Consider the following 16,121-nt stretch of genomic DNA (forward strand, 5'->3'; position numbering starts at 1 on the left):
TGACCAATAAATGGCTTGTACCCAGGTGCTCTGACTCATGTGCCATTGTCTATCTCAGAGTCAATGTCCCAAACCACCCAGTGCAGCACAGAGAGGCCATAGGGGCATCTGCTGCTGCCGAACCACACGTGATGAGGTCCTTTCTGAGAAATGTGTCAGGCCCACGCTGAAAATTGTGCCTGTTTGTTTGCTGCTGGAATGAATTAATTGCTGCTTAAAAGCAGAATTAAGTAGTGGGATTGCCATCTTGAAGCTGGGTGGAGACAACAATCAAACCAAACTCTTCTTTTAGGAAATTCAGCTTTGAAAGCAATTGCTAGTCCAGACTTGAATATAAATTCCACAGAACATGAACAGCTTGTGAAATATTGACTGAACAAAGACTTAATTTAGTAACTTTTAATATTGTACCTAATGCCTTCAGCTGTTCGCTTGGTCGTGGAATGGTAGATGGTACATTTTGTGATTTTAAAGACATTAGCTTAAAATGTTTACATTTTTACTAGTTATGTGATCTTTTTTTTCTATGTTAATTATATTACTGGTTATTTTATGGTAGTTTGTACATATTTGGAAATACTGTTGTAGTATTCAGAGTTGATTTGTAATTAATGTAGATTGCCTTAATAGCAAAATGCAGATTTGGAAACTAATGTATTGTGAAACATTAAACCAGAAATCTCTTTTTGCTGCTAACACTGTATTTCTGTTAAAATACGCAAGTTAAATTAAAAACGTTTCTAGAGAAAAAGTGTTTTGATGGAATTTTCTTGAATCCTGGAAAACAACATTAAGCATTCTTCCAGTTAATAAACCCTGGGTGATGGCTGCTGTAAGATCAGAGAATCTCCAGGTAGTTGCCTTTCTCTTGGGCCTGCGGAATGTGTCCCTCTGGGCTCGAACTGATGTGGCTCACAGTGTTGGCTTCAGCTTTCTGAGCTGGAGAAAAGGAGAAAACCACATGGCAGCTGGCACTGGTTGCTCAACTACTTATCCAGTGTGACCGCAGTGTGACTGTGAGGGAACACCTAAAGTCAGACACGGTGTCTGAGATGCAACTTGTTCCCACGAATGTGCCTAAACTTTTAGGTGCTATTGTACTTCTCTACAGTCTTGATAGATAGATAGATAGATAGATAGATAGATAGATAGATAGATAGATAGATAGATAGATAGATGATAGATTTTTAAAAGTGAAGCAGCTTTACCTCATTCAGTCTGCTGTGTGAGGTGACTTCCATGTAGCGCTGCTAATTCCAAGCTAACTGTGTCACTCCAGTAAAGTGTTTCCTTGGCCTAATTGTCATAAAAGAACCATGATAAATATAGAATTGTTAAGACATTTTAGTTTTGGAATATTTGACTAATTAAAGAGTCCAAATGGTTATATTGTAATCTTGCCATGTATGTATTATATACTCACAGAAAATTCTGTTTGTGTAGAAGACGAGAAGACAACCTTTTAGAATGACATGGGTTTTTTTGTTTGTGGTTTTTTTTTTTTAATTTTCAGTCAGCTCACAAGGCACTCACTTATCGAGCTTTGTCACCTTTCCAATTCGCTTCCAATGCCAAACGACCGTAGAATGGTCGATGTTGAGCTCTTCAGCACTTTCTTGTGTAGTTGTCAGAGGATCAGCATCGCTGATTGCTCTTTTGGTCACTGTCACCTTCCCATGACTGGCCGCTATGCTCCTCATTTTCAAGGCTCTCATCTCCTTTGCGAAACCTGTTGACCCACCACTGCAGTTCCTGGGCCAAACACGTTGATTTTGCACATTGTTTCTGCTGCTTTATGACCCGTTTTGAACTCAAGAAAATCTCTGGAATTTGCTTTTTGTCTAACATCATTTCCATAGTCTAATATAAATATAAACAGCAAGTAATGTCAGTAACAAATAAAACAAAAAGTGAGAAAAGCGCATTAAAATGATGTATAATGTAATCACATTTAAGAATGTATTCCAATAGCAAACGGCAAATTTCAGCAATGCAAAAACCACAATTCCTTTTGCACCAGCCTAATAGTTACAAAAGAATAGAATTTACAATATACATTGCCTTACCTCAGGTTTTCTCTGATATTGTCCCAGTGTCACCTGTGTCAGGAGGCGATGGGGAATACCTGCAGAAGGAAGTTGAGGAGTCACTTTTGGTACCCAGCTTCTTCCCAGCCCTTAGTAATTACGGGCTCTTCTGTAAGCAGATGTGGGAAACCTTTTAGCCTGTTGAAGATTCACTGCACATCTGTCCGGACATGAATTCATACTGGCACTTCCAAGTTAAAAAAAAAAAAAAAAAGTATTTTTTTAAATTTACTTACACCTTTGCATCATTATTGCCTTGTACCATTTGCAATTTGATTATATGCCACAAGAGTGTTTTTTCCTGAGCTTTAAAATCTGTATATTTTCTTTTGCTAAGAGGGAAAGAGTTGTTAGTAATTGTCCATCACCACCTTTTTTTTTTTTTTTTGTCACTGTTTATAGAGGTGGTACCAAAACACAAATATCTTTACCTAGCTTTTTTCACCGTGAAAGCAAGCAGTCCCAGTCTTCTCCATCTTTCTTTATATTTTCCATTTTATAATTAGTGTCTATTTCAAAATCCCACATGGATTTTGATAGTATCTTCCTTGAGCTGGATGCTCCAAGCTGAGCACACACTTCTAGCTCGGGAGTACTCTTGATTTACAAGAACATAGTGTGTTCACGAGTATCATCTCCATTTTAGCTGCTCATTTTGCCTTAGCAAAAAAACAAACAAAAATGTTTCCACTGCTCTGTGACCAGAATGGTCTGTGCTTAAGTGAAGGTGCACCTTAGGAAAGAAAAGAAGATCCCATCACCATTATGGTGAGCTTAGCATCTGACTTAAAAATTTCTCAATAGCAGGAAAAATGTTGTGGATGCGGCGCTGGCACAAGTGAGCTGCTCTGTGCACATGACATTTGTTTTTCAGATGGCAGCAGCTGCTTTACCTCCTTTGTTTTGAGTGATCATTACTTTTCAGTTTCTCGTGTGTGTATGCAGGGGTGGAGAGATTTTAAAATAAGAGAGAGCAATTTAACTGACCTCATGATGTGGAGATGTGTCAGCTGGTGTCACAGGACCCACAATCCTGAGCTGCCGGATCCTCAGTCTGTGAATTTGGCTTGTAGGAACACCAAGGGCCTGTGGCAGGTTTGCATTTCCTTCTCCCAAATCTGGACTCATGGACTGAGTGCAGAGGACACGGCTGCTCCTCTCACCGACCTGTCTTTATCTCACAGCATTTGACATTACCTGGGGCACGCCAGCTCTTCAAACCTGGAAGAAACTTTGCTCCAAGTCAGGAGAGTCTCACTTACATTTTATGAATTAAATGGAAAGCTTTCTATTAAGCAGAAATCCTAATAATGTTATTCCACACACAGCTCCAGGTCAAACCAGATTTACTATACCATGCCTTCAATATATCATCTATTTTTATTTTTTTAATGAGAGTTCATTTTAATGTCTAATAATACATCCTGTTTTACTCGTGACCTCATTAGAAAGTTTCTTAAGTATCTGTTTGATCATTACCCTTCAGCGAAGAAGGGTCTACTCTCTTGGGACCAGCTCAGGTTTATCCCAGCTCATGCAATAACCAGTTAAGCCTATAGACCAATGCATGCTTTTCCATTTATCCATTAAAATAATTGCATAATTCCTTGGCAAGTAAAGCTAGTGATTTCCAAGCATTAATGCTTAACCCACTATTTACATTTTTCATAAGGATAAACCAGAACATATCAGTTTTCTGCTACTCGTACAGCTTGCTGGAGTGATTAACACAAACCTCAGCAACAACTGTTTACTTGACTTTTCCTACATGTTTCTTTCAACAGGGCAAATTCTGTCAACCATACCTGCAAAAAAAAACGAAAGATAGAGCCAATTATTTAGCTAGGCTCCATCTGTCTCTTATTGAAGCATTAAAGAGAGCCAAGGGGTTACTGCAGAAACAATTATTTGAACCAGGGCACATCGTTACAAGTGTATAAATTCAGATTGGTCTCACCTCTATTAAACACGAGCAAATTCAAGGCCAAGGCTTCTCCTCACCTATAAGCAGGGACAGGAGTGGCACTAGTGTCCGTCACAGTTTTTGAGGCATTAGTCCTTGGCGGTGCTGGATTTTGCAAACAGTGCAATGTTTCACGGTTGTGACCTGAATACCACCGTCCTCACAGGCTCTTCTGATCTGGGGTCGTGCAGGAAAGCGAAAAGAATTCCAATTCTCCCTGTTTGTCGAGAGATTACATTAAATAAGGTATTTTTAATGTAAGAACAGCGCAGTACTGAAAAGCTGACTGTGTCAGGAGTTTGATCTGACCCACAGAAGGTCAATTAGGATGTTTTTTGCAAAGCTACCTGATGTTACCACTACCCCTCAGCTTTCTGGGCAATTTTTCCGGCTTTTTCTAGTGACAAAATATTCAGAGATGATACTGTTTAGTCCTCGTACTTCACTTTTAAAGCCCCTTGCAACAGAGGGTTGGAACTTTTAAGTCCTCCTTCCCTTTCAGTGTCACTGTAGGAATTAGTCTTATCTGGCAGGAACATATTTGATCTCAGCTGGCTTGCAAAGCACACGAGGTGCAGCAGCTGAAAAATGGAAGCGTGGCTTTATGTTCGGCCAGCACGTTGTAGGCCGTGACTTGTCATGGAACAGAGTTTGGGGCTGTCTCGTGTGAGACACCGAGATCCTCCTCGTGCCGTCGAAGGAGCAGCAGTTATGCCTGTGAAAACCCTTCCCATAACACCCTGCCGACAAAGGAGCTGAAGAGAAATCAGAAACTCCTTCAGTACCTGGGTCAAACTTGAGCAGCGATCCTGCGATTTTCCATGGTGCTCTGTTCACAACGAAGCACTAAAATGTGCACAGGAGATTCAGACTCTCCTGGACACACAACAGACTGCGGCTGGGCTGGCACAGCTGCACACCGAGACACTCGCCTGTGCGGGTCCCCAGCGCAGACACCCACAAGCCTTGCTCTGCTGCTTATCCCACGCCAGTGCAATCACAGCAGCTCCCTTCAGGAGAAAGTCCTAAAGTGCTTTACAATTATTAAACCTCACACTACCCCCTGGATTAACGATTTGTATGGTGGGGGAAGTCAGCCACAGAGGCTACGTGTATGAAATATCCGTGTGTCAGTCTTTACAGAGATGCTATGACTTGATTGTGCTCAGGTTGTTTTTTATTTATCAGCAGAATCAGATCCAATAGTCAAATTATATGTGCAAATTCTGATTTTGATAAACTAAAGCTTAGAAGAACAAACGAGTTTTCTTTCCATGGCTCCTCTTCTGTTGCAGTCCAGTGTTTCAAGGTGCGATCCTCCCCAAGTGCTCCCCAGAGCTGCAGCTTTCCGAGCCAGAGCCCCTCCTGGCGCTCCCATTCATGCATTCTGTCAAACAACATCTTCTTTGATTTTTATCAAGATCTTCTTGACTGAGAGCTTCAAAGCAATTAATTCAGTGCTCCATGATTGCAGCTGCTGAATAATTGTTTGTTAGAGTATTTTCTTTCCCAGGCAAGAGATGTAAAATAGTTGCTCCTCTCAATAAACAAGTTGTCAAATGTGATTAGTTAATGGACCTGTAATCATGCACTATCATAAAGGTAAGGATTTGGTAAGTGCTATGTGAAAATGCATATTTAAATTAAAGCTATAGGGGAAGATTTTTCCCATAGGAAATCTTGCTATCAATGCTGAAATAGACTATTTACCATTCATAATGATTAACTGTAGATCATTAATTAAAGAAAACAAGAGATTAGTCATCAGGTATTTCAAATTAAAGATGCATTGATTATTTGAGTTACCTTCAGGTCTGGTTGGGAGATCAGTTTAGTGCCCAGGTCCCTGTCCCTGAGCCAGTCTTCCCTCATGAGGGTAAAATTAAGGTGGAAAATGGACTGGTATATTAAGCTCCAAGAACCTAAATGTGATCTGATGTTCCTGGTCACCAGCCCTGTGACTTGTTATCCTGTTCTTGGTCAGACGTGTGTTAAGAAGCAGAACAGAGCACCTGGGCTCGTCAGTTAGTGGGAGAGAGGGAACGTCTCATTTTTTGGCAGTAGTGCTAAATTTGAAGCTAAATGCAGTTATGGCGAATGTGTATTATAGCTGAAGGAGCTAATTAGCTTGTTTTAATCCCTAAATAATAAATCTACCTTTCTGACAGCCCTTTAGAAGAAATCAGACAATCCTGCAGTGGCATCTGTGGAAAACCAAAGGCATCTTGCAAGGTTGGGGTTTTTCCCACCCTCACTTGGGAAATGTACATTCGACAGTATCATTTCCTAAAGAGTTTTCCTTGCCAGAAAAAGAAGACTTCCTTTTTTTTTTTTTTTTTCCTTTAGTTAAAAGCTGTTATCTATTATCGAAATTTAATTCTCCATTTGGGAATTACAAGCAGTAATACAATAATAATCATTGTTGGTTACTACACGCTAATTTCAACTATTCCAGGCAGCCGCCTTCTGCTTTCTGTGCAATCTTTAAGCATTAGTCTCCAATATAAAATGAAATTACTCTAAACTGTCTGTCAAATTTGACTATTCTTTTAAAAGGACGTAGCTGTTACATACATCATATAATAGCAACAGGAGTAATTTAATTACTAGTCAGGTATGAAAAATAAGACTTCAGCTTGCAACCTTCAGGTAATTAAGCACCTACCTGCTATTAAAAAGAATATAATCAGGGCCAGTGTGAGGGACGATGGTACCAGGTTTCTTCAGGACTTGAGTTTGATGCACCTTCCTTGATGCTTTTCACAAGATGAGCGTTTGACTGGGACTGCAGGCTTCCAGGTATGTGTAAATACACCTCTTTGCTAAGAAGATTCCCCTTTGCTAACCCCAGCTCATAACACTGAGGCAGCTGGCTTTAAAAAGGTCATGGAATATTATTTATATTGACGTTTTGGCTGTTCAATCCAGTAGGTCACACTGGAGAGTCTTTGCTTTTCTCCTCCAAGGCTATTTCGTAACGAACCTTGAGATTCGTGAATATGTTTTTTTTCAGACACAACCCCACAAATTACATCGCTCACAAAGAGCACCCGGGTTTCCTTGAAGGCTCGTATGTGCTGGAGCAAGTGGCTGCACCCCTTATTTCCCCACACGTTGCTGGAGAGCCATCCTCCTCCTCGTTAGTATGCAGCTGGTGCGGTGCGCTGGGTCTGCCAAGCAGAGCCTTTTAATTCTCCCTCACTGGAGAGAGGAAACTTCTGAACAAGAGAATGATTAATAGGGGGGGGAAGGGGGAGAAAGCAAACAAAATTTAAAAAGGCATAATAAAAACCCTCAATGAAAGTGAAATGATCAAGATTTACGAGGATTCTATGAATTCCTCACGTTTGGTCGAAGCAGGATTGCGTTAGCTGCAGCACACCGCGCTCAGCACGGCTATTACTGAGAAGAGCCGTGTTTACGCTTTCATTTACACCGCCTTCGTGCCCGCAGGCTCCGAGCGCGAGGCCTCTTCACACACGTAAGGAGAAAACAGAAAGCCAGGCCTGAGTAACTCAGGACCAGCTGGAGGGTTTTGGCTGCAGAGGGCGGGTTCTGCTGGTGTGGGGACAATCGGGGAGGGGGACACGTAGTGGGCGACTACAGTGAAATCTGTTTTCTTCAGGACTCCATGAAGCATGGGATTTGGATAAATCCAGGTTTCCCTGGGAAGGCTAACTAGTTCGCATCCAGCCGTGTTCACCGTAGCCCTGGAGAGATTTCTCAGGCACATGTTCTCCTGCCATCTCCTTCACAGCTTTGGTGGAAGTCAAGGAAATGTTGCTGATGAGGTTTCTCACCATGGCTGTGGACATGCAGCCTTCCCATGCTCCTGCAGCAGCAAGCGCCAACCAAACTGCACTAAAGGTGCCTCCAAGCTGCTTGAAATTTGAAATCATTGGAGCACATAGACTTTAGCAGGTCTTTTTTTTCTGTTGTGAATCCAGCAGAGGAGTGCCTGGCTCAGCTGTGACACATTTGCAATGAATTGTCTTCCTACGAAATACTGAACTGGAATAATATCCTTTCACTCCCCATGACAGCAGTAGCAGATGTCTGAGCACTTTTCTTCGAATAGCTTGGCTTTGCTCTGCACCCCCTATCCTCCCCTTCAACACCCAACTCTATCACTGTGGCTTTGTTAATGGCAGGATCACTTGAGTTCCAGCCAGCAGAAGTCATAGAATCATAGAATCATTTTGGTTGGGAGAGACCCTCAAGATCACTGAGTCCAACCATTCACCTAACACTGTCACTAAGAACCTCATCAGGTCTTTATAAAACACAACTCTTACATGATTATGTTTGTAGGCAGCACGAGCTGACATTTGTTCAAGATGGATGACAGAATCTCTGCCACATGATGTGTTGCAGCACAACTGATGGAAGCGTTGGGGACAATAGCCACAGATGGGCAGATGTGATACTCGAGCGCAGAGATGTCTCAGCCTGGGCAGACAAAGGTGACACCTGAACCCTTCTGAAGAGGTTTTGCAGCATGGTCACTCCTCAGTGCCACGATCCTAAGCCCAGACTGCAAACCTTTCTGGACAGATTTAGAAGCCAGATCAAAATGGTGCAGATTAGTACGACCTACACCAGAGTGTTTAAGAAGTGGACATGCCAGTACAAAGAGTGAATTCAGAGGCCATGAAGAGGAGAGACAGAGAAGTAGAGACTGCATCCCTATGTAATCCAGATAAAAATAATTCCTTTTTTCTTTTTTTCTCTATTTAACCTTCATTCTGAGTATTAAATGTAAGATAAAAGAGCCATACAATACAATGCAATAGGAGGTAATCAAAACCAAACTGGGCTCCTAGGAATGGAGATACTCAGCATTTACTTATGGAAATTAATATCTCTGTTCTAGCTGAAGCAGCAGGTAAGGAACTTTCTAGCAAGCTTTGGCAAGGCTGGGGTGACACCGCAGCTCTGGCTGCAGCAGAGCGCCTGTCTGCTCCCTGCCCTGGGACCAAGGCCTTCGCAGACAACACTAAAACAACTTCTTAGAACGACTGTGGGAAGAGAAATATACTATTAACATGAGGCAACTGAGCCCAGCCTTCTAGGAGCCCCTCTAGGCACTAAAAATACTTGGAAGATTCTGAAAAAAAACCTGGGAATGACAGGATTTAGGAAGCTTTGATGAAAACAGACACTAATGGTCTGTGAAATGCTCTGCTCACCATAAAGCAGATACTAACGCTCCAGAAAGCGTCTGCAGTTGGAAATCTGGAGTTGTATATTAATAATTTAAAATTAAAGCCCAAATGCTTTGCATTGCACAGAGAAGCTGGTATAAACCCATCCACCCCTTGCACTCCTGCAAGCCTCCCAAGCCCCTGCTACGGATAGGTTATATAGGGGCAGGATCAGTGCTGCCGAACACGAAGCACCAGAGTGAGATCCCCGGTTCCAGCAGGTCCCTGCCGACACGCAGCAACCTCCTCCTCCTCACCTGCTTTTCCCTAACACTAACCCTGCTAAAACTGTACTGGAAGATCAGGAAAACAGAGCTGAATTATCCATTTCTGGATAATAATCACCACAAGAAACCATCACCAGATCTTTGTGGAACGCCACTCCAGTGCAAAAATGCCAGTGGTCCTCCAAAGCGCCTTGCCCTCATGGCAAATGCTGAATCTTTGGCATTTTGGAGGGTAGCAGAAATCTGCCTTTTCACTTTTTTTTTTGTATTGGTCTCACTTCTTTGCTTATGGACACTTAGGAAATGGTCTGTCCCTCACACCCAGCTGACACGAGCCGAGGATGGCAGCCCCCGACATCCCGGCAGGGACTCAGTCACAGAGACGTGCAGCAGCCACACTGAGCACACACACGTGCTCCCTCTCTGTATTACTGTCGCATATAAATCAATATTTTCTACTCCTTATTGACTGTTTTCTCCATCAGAAATTCAAGAGCCATCTAGCTACAGTTCCTCGAAAGCCATGGGTAGCTGGGGGGAATCCAGGCAGGACGGCATCAGCGTCCCAGCAGCTGCAGGGGAAAGCAAATGCATCGCAGCGTCTGGGCATCCACATTTTGCAAGCTTGTTTCCCTGTGGACACGCTGCTTATGCAGTCAAGGCGTGTTTCCCTGTGTGCCCACGTGTGTCAATTTGTCCGTCGGTTTCTTCCAAACAAATTTCGAGACTAACACCAACCAAATAAGCTACTAAACAATCCCAACTACCAGGGATGGAGGAGCAAGCAGTCTCTGAGGTAATTACATATTTCATTATATATTTATATAATGAAAGTATGTATATATATCCATATAAATATATATATATATTTCATTATGTATTTTTATAATTATATATTTCATGATGCCCACAGGCATTATGAAACCCGGCAAGTGGCTGGAGAGGCGAGACAGCTGGTACCCCCATCCTGGGGAGGGGCTGAAGTGCAGGACCAACTCACAGACACTGAGGAACCCCCGAGCCACGAGAGCGTGGGTGCAGAACCATCCCCCTACAAGGGGACAGCCCTCAGTGAGCGGCCTCCCCAGCCCCGTGCAGCATGCTCTGCCCGCTGCCGCCTTCGCTCGCGTGGTCAAACCGCTGCCACCCACCTCAGTGCTGAGACAAAAAACAATAACACTCTGCTAGAAATTCACCATCTCACTGTTTCAAGTGAGTGCTGAGAAAAACACCCACTTTATGTCCTCCAAGGAAGTTACCCAGCTAAAACAGAGACCATCAGCCTAGATACTTGCAGTCCCAGCAGAAAGCAATCCTCTGCTCTCCTTCATTAATTTTTAGGGGAGGGGAAGCAGACAGGGATGATGACAGAGGGAACGAGGTGTGAGTTTGGCTGGGGCCATTTCACATTCACTTTCTCCTGCATCGCAAGAAATCAGAAGTGACACAGATTATTTTTGTTCCTCTTCTGTAGGTCACCTTTAACAGAAATGTTAATAATGCTTGCTATCTGTATATCTGAAATCTTGTATGGTAGCTGTGTAATTCACCATCTTTATCAGCCTTCTTTAATGTATAATTTAATGCTTGTATAACTATTTTGTTTGGGAATGACTCTCAGAATCACTACTGAAAAAAATCTGTATGCTAGTTAACTACTTTTTATGGAAAGTATTTCTTTCATGTTATTTTAAAACCATGGAGCTGGGGGAAGTATTTTATGGACCCAAGTACCTCGCAGGGTAGTTAATTTCTGTTTGAGCTGGTTTCTCTGCTATTTTAAAGGGTGCCATCAAGATCATTGCTATTTCTCTTGGTTGGGAGCCAGCTGACTCTTCTGCAGTTGCGACACATGCTTAAGCTGCTATTCAAGCTGGGGAAAATAGTAAATACAGGAGCTGGGCGCTGCATCACCCCATACCGATGGCTGGAAAGAAGGATGGAGGGTTTACCTCGCTGTCCCAGGCACCCCAGGGCAGCCGCTGCTTGAAATTAGGCACTGGGGATGCTGCATCCTTCTCCTGATGGGCAGAAATTATGTCACCATGGGAATATGGGAGAAAAATGATGAGGACAACTCACATACCCGCTGCCACCAGGCCGTGTCCCAGCCGTCCTGTCCGTCGGGTGTGGGGCAGCCAAGCCGCTGCAGCCCCAGGAAAGATGTTTTCTTCCCACAGGCAGCAAATGGGTCTCGGTCATGTGTGCGCCGGGGACTCGATGATGCACGTGGGCCTTCGCCATGTGCCGTGGCTTGGAGAAAGAGCTCTCTGCTGTAAGAGCAGTAATTGGGTGGTCAGCCGAGCCCTAGGCAAGCTCAAGTTATGCACTAAATATTCCGCCTTTTGTTTCATAATGAATTATTTTGTGTATCTAAGCAAAGTGGGTTTTCTTTTTGGTCTTTTCTCTGCATCTTGTTCCTAGCCTTCTCGTGGGTGTGTGATGAAATCTTTGCCTTTTGCTTATGAGGTCAAGTGCTTTAATCAGGAGCAAAAAAATTGTGTGCTTTAGTCCTAAATTCTCTGAGCAGCTGCCAAATATAATTAGAAACAAATGGCTTTATTCCTCATTGAGAGCTCCACAGACATTATGGGGGTTGAAGGGGGAGAGCTTGCTTTGCCTGGCTGTTTTTTGTGGAGCTTGCAAACAAAAACACTGCCAGAAAAACCTGAGGAAGACCTAGAGAGAAGGCGAGTGCCTTGCGCTCTCTGCAGAGGCCAGAGGGTTTGAGGGCCGGCGTGGGGCGCAGTGCATGGGAGGATGAGCATCCCCCCCACCTCTCTGGTGTCTCCCAGGATGAGGAGGGGGTTTGCTGCATGCACAAGCTCTTGGAGGTCACAAACAAACAAAAAGGTCTCAACAAACAGCTTTGGCACGAAAATGGCTGAAAAGCATCACTTACCGGCTTGTTCAAGGTGTGAAGTTTTGCAGCATTGCATCACAGCCTGGCATCACCTCATGACACGGCATTGCCTCATGGCATCACCTCACAGCATGGCATCGTCTCATGGTATCACCTCAGGGTATCACCTCCACGGCATGGCATCACCCCACTGCACTGCCTCATGGCACGGCGTCACGGCATGACATTGTCTCACGGCAACACCTCACAGCGTGGTGTCACATCACAGCATGGCCTGATCAGCATGACATTGTCTCATGGGATCACCTCACAGTGTGGCCACACCTCACGGCATGACCTCACCTTGTGGCACCACGTCACCTTGCAGCATCACCTCACGGCATGGTGGTGCCTTGTGGCACAGCTTGCGGCTGAAGAGGGGTGCTGGGGGAAGACAGGGACCCCACCACCACCACCACCACCATCTCCACCCCCCTGCGGCCATGCCAGTGCTCTGGGTACCAGCACTGCCTCATACACCGGAAGTGGATTTATTTTTTTCCTTTTTTGAGTAAATTTCAGAGCAAACTGGATAAAACTTGCAATTTCTGTAATTTTTCCCTTGCTTTCTCCCTTTCCTAAAGAAGGCCCCCCTGGGCTGGGCACCCTCAGCCACCTGCTTTCCCAGGAGAGCAGACTCCAGGACTCAGGACTTCTGGGTCTCCTGAACATGGGATTTGTACTTGAGCCGTTGGTTTTCAGCAGCCACAAAAATCCTTATGAATTTGTCTAATCCAGTTCTGAACACCTTTGTCCACAGCCCTACGGCCCTTGCGGGACTGGTGCTGAGGGGAAGGAGGGTTCAGTCCCCAATACCCCAACCCAGGGACAGGGACATCCCGTCCCAGGCTTCGCCAGTGACACTGGGGTCTCATTCCCCAGGTGAGACACTAGATGGAGCATCTCACACCGCAAATACTTGTTTTTAATCACGTAAGGGATAAATGGAAAAGCTAAATGAAAACACAGATTAAGTTGTATCCAGCAGCCCTCGTGTCCCTATCTGCTCTCTGGACACGTGCCACCTCAAAAGCAGGCGCCCGTGCAGGGGGGACACCGCCTGGGCCACGACCACGGGTTTCTCTTGCGGAAACACAAACCTGCAGTACTCACAGATCCAGGCGCACATGAGGGAGACAGAGGATACTCTGGTGGACTCTCCTTTTGCTTTCCTCGGGGCCATCCACCCTCCCAGGTTCCTCTTCAGCTGGGGAGGCAGCACACGCCGATAGCAAAGATATAGGACCCAGTTTTCTTGCTCTGGGAAGAGCTGAAGGTGTCTGATATTCCTGGAAAGCCTGTGGGCGAGCGCTGTGTTTCCCAGAGCAATTATGGTGCCAGCGAGGTTCACAGGTGATGGCTGTGCATGATCTGCTCCTTCCAGCACCAGCAACTTTCCTAAAATCATTCCTGGAAGCTTGCGGAGCAGAGACACCACCGGTGTGGCAGAAGAAGCTGAGGAGGTGTCTGTGTTCCACCGCAAGCCCTTGGGGTGATGTTAGTGCAGCCTCCTCCGCTCCACCGTTTGCACATGCATGGGGGTGCACCAACACTAACACCCAAGGGACCCCAACAAACCCAGGCGGGCCAAGGTAGGATGCTGCAGCCCCTCAGTGCCACTCACAGCCCAGGGTCACGTGAGTGACAGAACCTTCAGTGTGCTGCTCCTGGGGGGCGTCTTCCTCCTGGCACACGCTGCGGTGTGAGTATGGCAGCCCAACAGACACACAGCAGGAACACGCAGCGTTGGATTACGTTAATCCACGGGCTAGGAAGGGTTAAAAAAAAGCAAGGAAGCAAGCATGGTGCTGCAAACCACGTTGCGTTGGCCACCTCTGCAGCTACTGCAAAGGCCAGCATCCACACGTGTCTGCGTTCCCCCCACCCCCTCCAGGTGTTCACCAGTAGGCAATATTTTCAATATACGAAGAATAAAATACTCAACTTGACAAAGAGGTGGATGGAGGAAGAATTTTGCTAGAGGGTCCCATCTTCTCCCATTGCTTCACAGCTAGTGTGGGGACAGCACACGTGGTGTGATTACTGTTTCTCACAATACAAGAATAGACAACAAGCATCAAAGGAAATTATTGGGCAGCAGGTTAAACCAGAGGAAGGTTTATTCAGTCTGCCCATTCACAGTGCATACTGAAACCACAGAATCACGTTTGGGTTGCCTTCTCAGAGGGCCACCAGGTTTAGGAGTACCAATGAATTTTACTTTGTGGCTGTTTACTGTCATTGGCAACATTACCAGCTAGCATCTGATTCCAAAATCCTACTCACGTTCTGGGAAGAACAGAGGGCAACTTTCAGATCCCAGCTCGAGTCTGGAGCACTGGCGGAATAAAATCTTGCTCTGAGATGCAAATGGAGCATATCTGCCACTGGAGCCACTGGCTAAGCACGGATGTTATCCACCAAAAGCTACTCCTACAGCCTGTCTGACCATGCTTCAATGCGAGCATACTGCAAAAATAGAGGGGCACTGACTGAAGATCTTGTCTCTTCCTCCTTTAGGAAATTGCAAACTTCCATTTCTTTCATCTAATCATTTGCAGGAGGAGATATTTTCTCTAGAAAAGCCAATATAAGAGGGCTGAAAGGTCAGATGGGATAATATGTAATCCATTGCGATAAGGGCTGTTTACAGAATTATTAATCAAACACAAAAGGGAACAGATAGTAACATTTTTTATTAAATATTACAGTGGATCAAAAAGTACAAAATATCTTTTGCCTGCTATGTGATTGGGAAACTATTGGCACATAATACAGTATCAAAAGCATTAATAAGTACAATTTGGAAAACATACAAAAATTGAGTGTTTATAGTTGGCTCAGCTTTATTTCTGGTAGTGTTTAAACTAACACAAAGGTTACTCAATAACCTTTTAAATGGGAAACTATATAATATTACTGGGCCATTTTTATATATACAAATCATCACCTTACAGAGCATATAGGCTACATAACTTGAATCACAAAAAGTATACAATATTTACAACAAAAGAAAGTTAAAAAAGTATAAACAGCTAGTAGATTATGCTGCCATTATTAGAACATATTTAAAACTGCGGGGCTGGGGGGAGGGGGGGGGGAGGAGGAAGAGAACGAGCGAAATCTCAACCACATGTACAGCAAACACCGCAGGACGCGCTCACAGCAGCAGCGCTGCCAATGCCGCCAACTCACACCAGCGCAAGACGTCCTGTTGCTCATTAAAATCACAACAATTATGAAAACCGGAGCAGATGCCACCTTGCTGACCACCGCAAAGGCAGGGAGTTGGGGGGGAGAGCAGCCAGAGGACCCCAGTCCTGCGCCCGAATGGGGCGGAACTGGCCTCTTGCACCAGCTCCAGGGGCTGTCAAGCGACTTCTCTTCCACGGGGACAAACCGCATCCCTGGCGCGACACCGTGGCAGGTCCCGGTGCCACCCCACGGGCAGCCACCACAGACCTGCTGTGGAACACCAGCGCGTTCCTGCCCAGCCGTGCTGGGTTTTATGGGGGCTCAGACCCTACTACCCCCACGCCTTGGAAAGCCCGGCTCAGCGTGCGGCCAGGGGCTACACGCGAGCTGTTTGCTGCGGGGCCTTCTCCTTTGAATCTCACAATCTTTAGCATCCCTAATGAATCCTAGACATAGTGTGTTTTAATTGCAACACTTCTTGGAACCGGCTCCTGGTAAACAGATTTATGACTCCATTGCCAATTAGATTCCACAGTTTCCTTT

At 44.9% G+C, this 16,121-nt stretch overlaps 1 long non-coding RNA gene across 10 annotated transcripts; it reads right to left on the bottom strand.

Moving 5' to 3' along the window:
- Positions 1-56: 56 nt before the first annotated feature.
- LOC139828540 (uncharacterized) lies at positions 57-7,788 on the bottom strand. 10 transcript variants are annotated; one of them, XR_011740263.1, is made up of 7 exons: positions 6,716-7,788; positions 4,045-4,267; positions 3,075-3,892; positions 2,218-2,274; positions 1,424-2,125; positions 1,209-1,296; positions 57-939 (listed from the first exon to the last, which is right to left on the bottom strand). It is a non-coding gene; the product is annotated as an uncharacterized lncRNA (long non-coding RNA). The 10 variants fall into 10 exon arrangements; XR_011740261.1 differs by having other exon boundaries at positions 1,424-1,860; positions 2,067-2,274; positions 6,716-7,787; XR_011740266.1 differs by lacking the exon at positions 2,218-2,274 and having other exon boundaries at positions 1,424-1,752; positions 2,067-2,125; positions 6,716-7,786.
- Between the last annotated feature and the right edge of the window lie 8,333 nt (positions 7,789-16,121).

Source organism: Patagioenas fasciata, chromosome 8 (assembly GCF_037038585.1).
Source record: "Patagioenas fasciata isolate bPatFas1 chromosome 8, bPatFas1.hap1, whole genome shotgun sequence".
NCBI lineage: Eukaryota > Metazoa > Chordata > Aves > Columbiformes > Columbidae > Patagioenas > Patagioenas fasciata.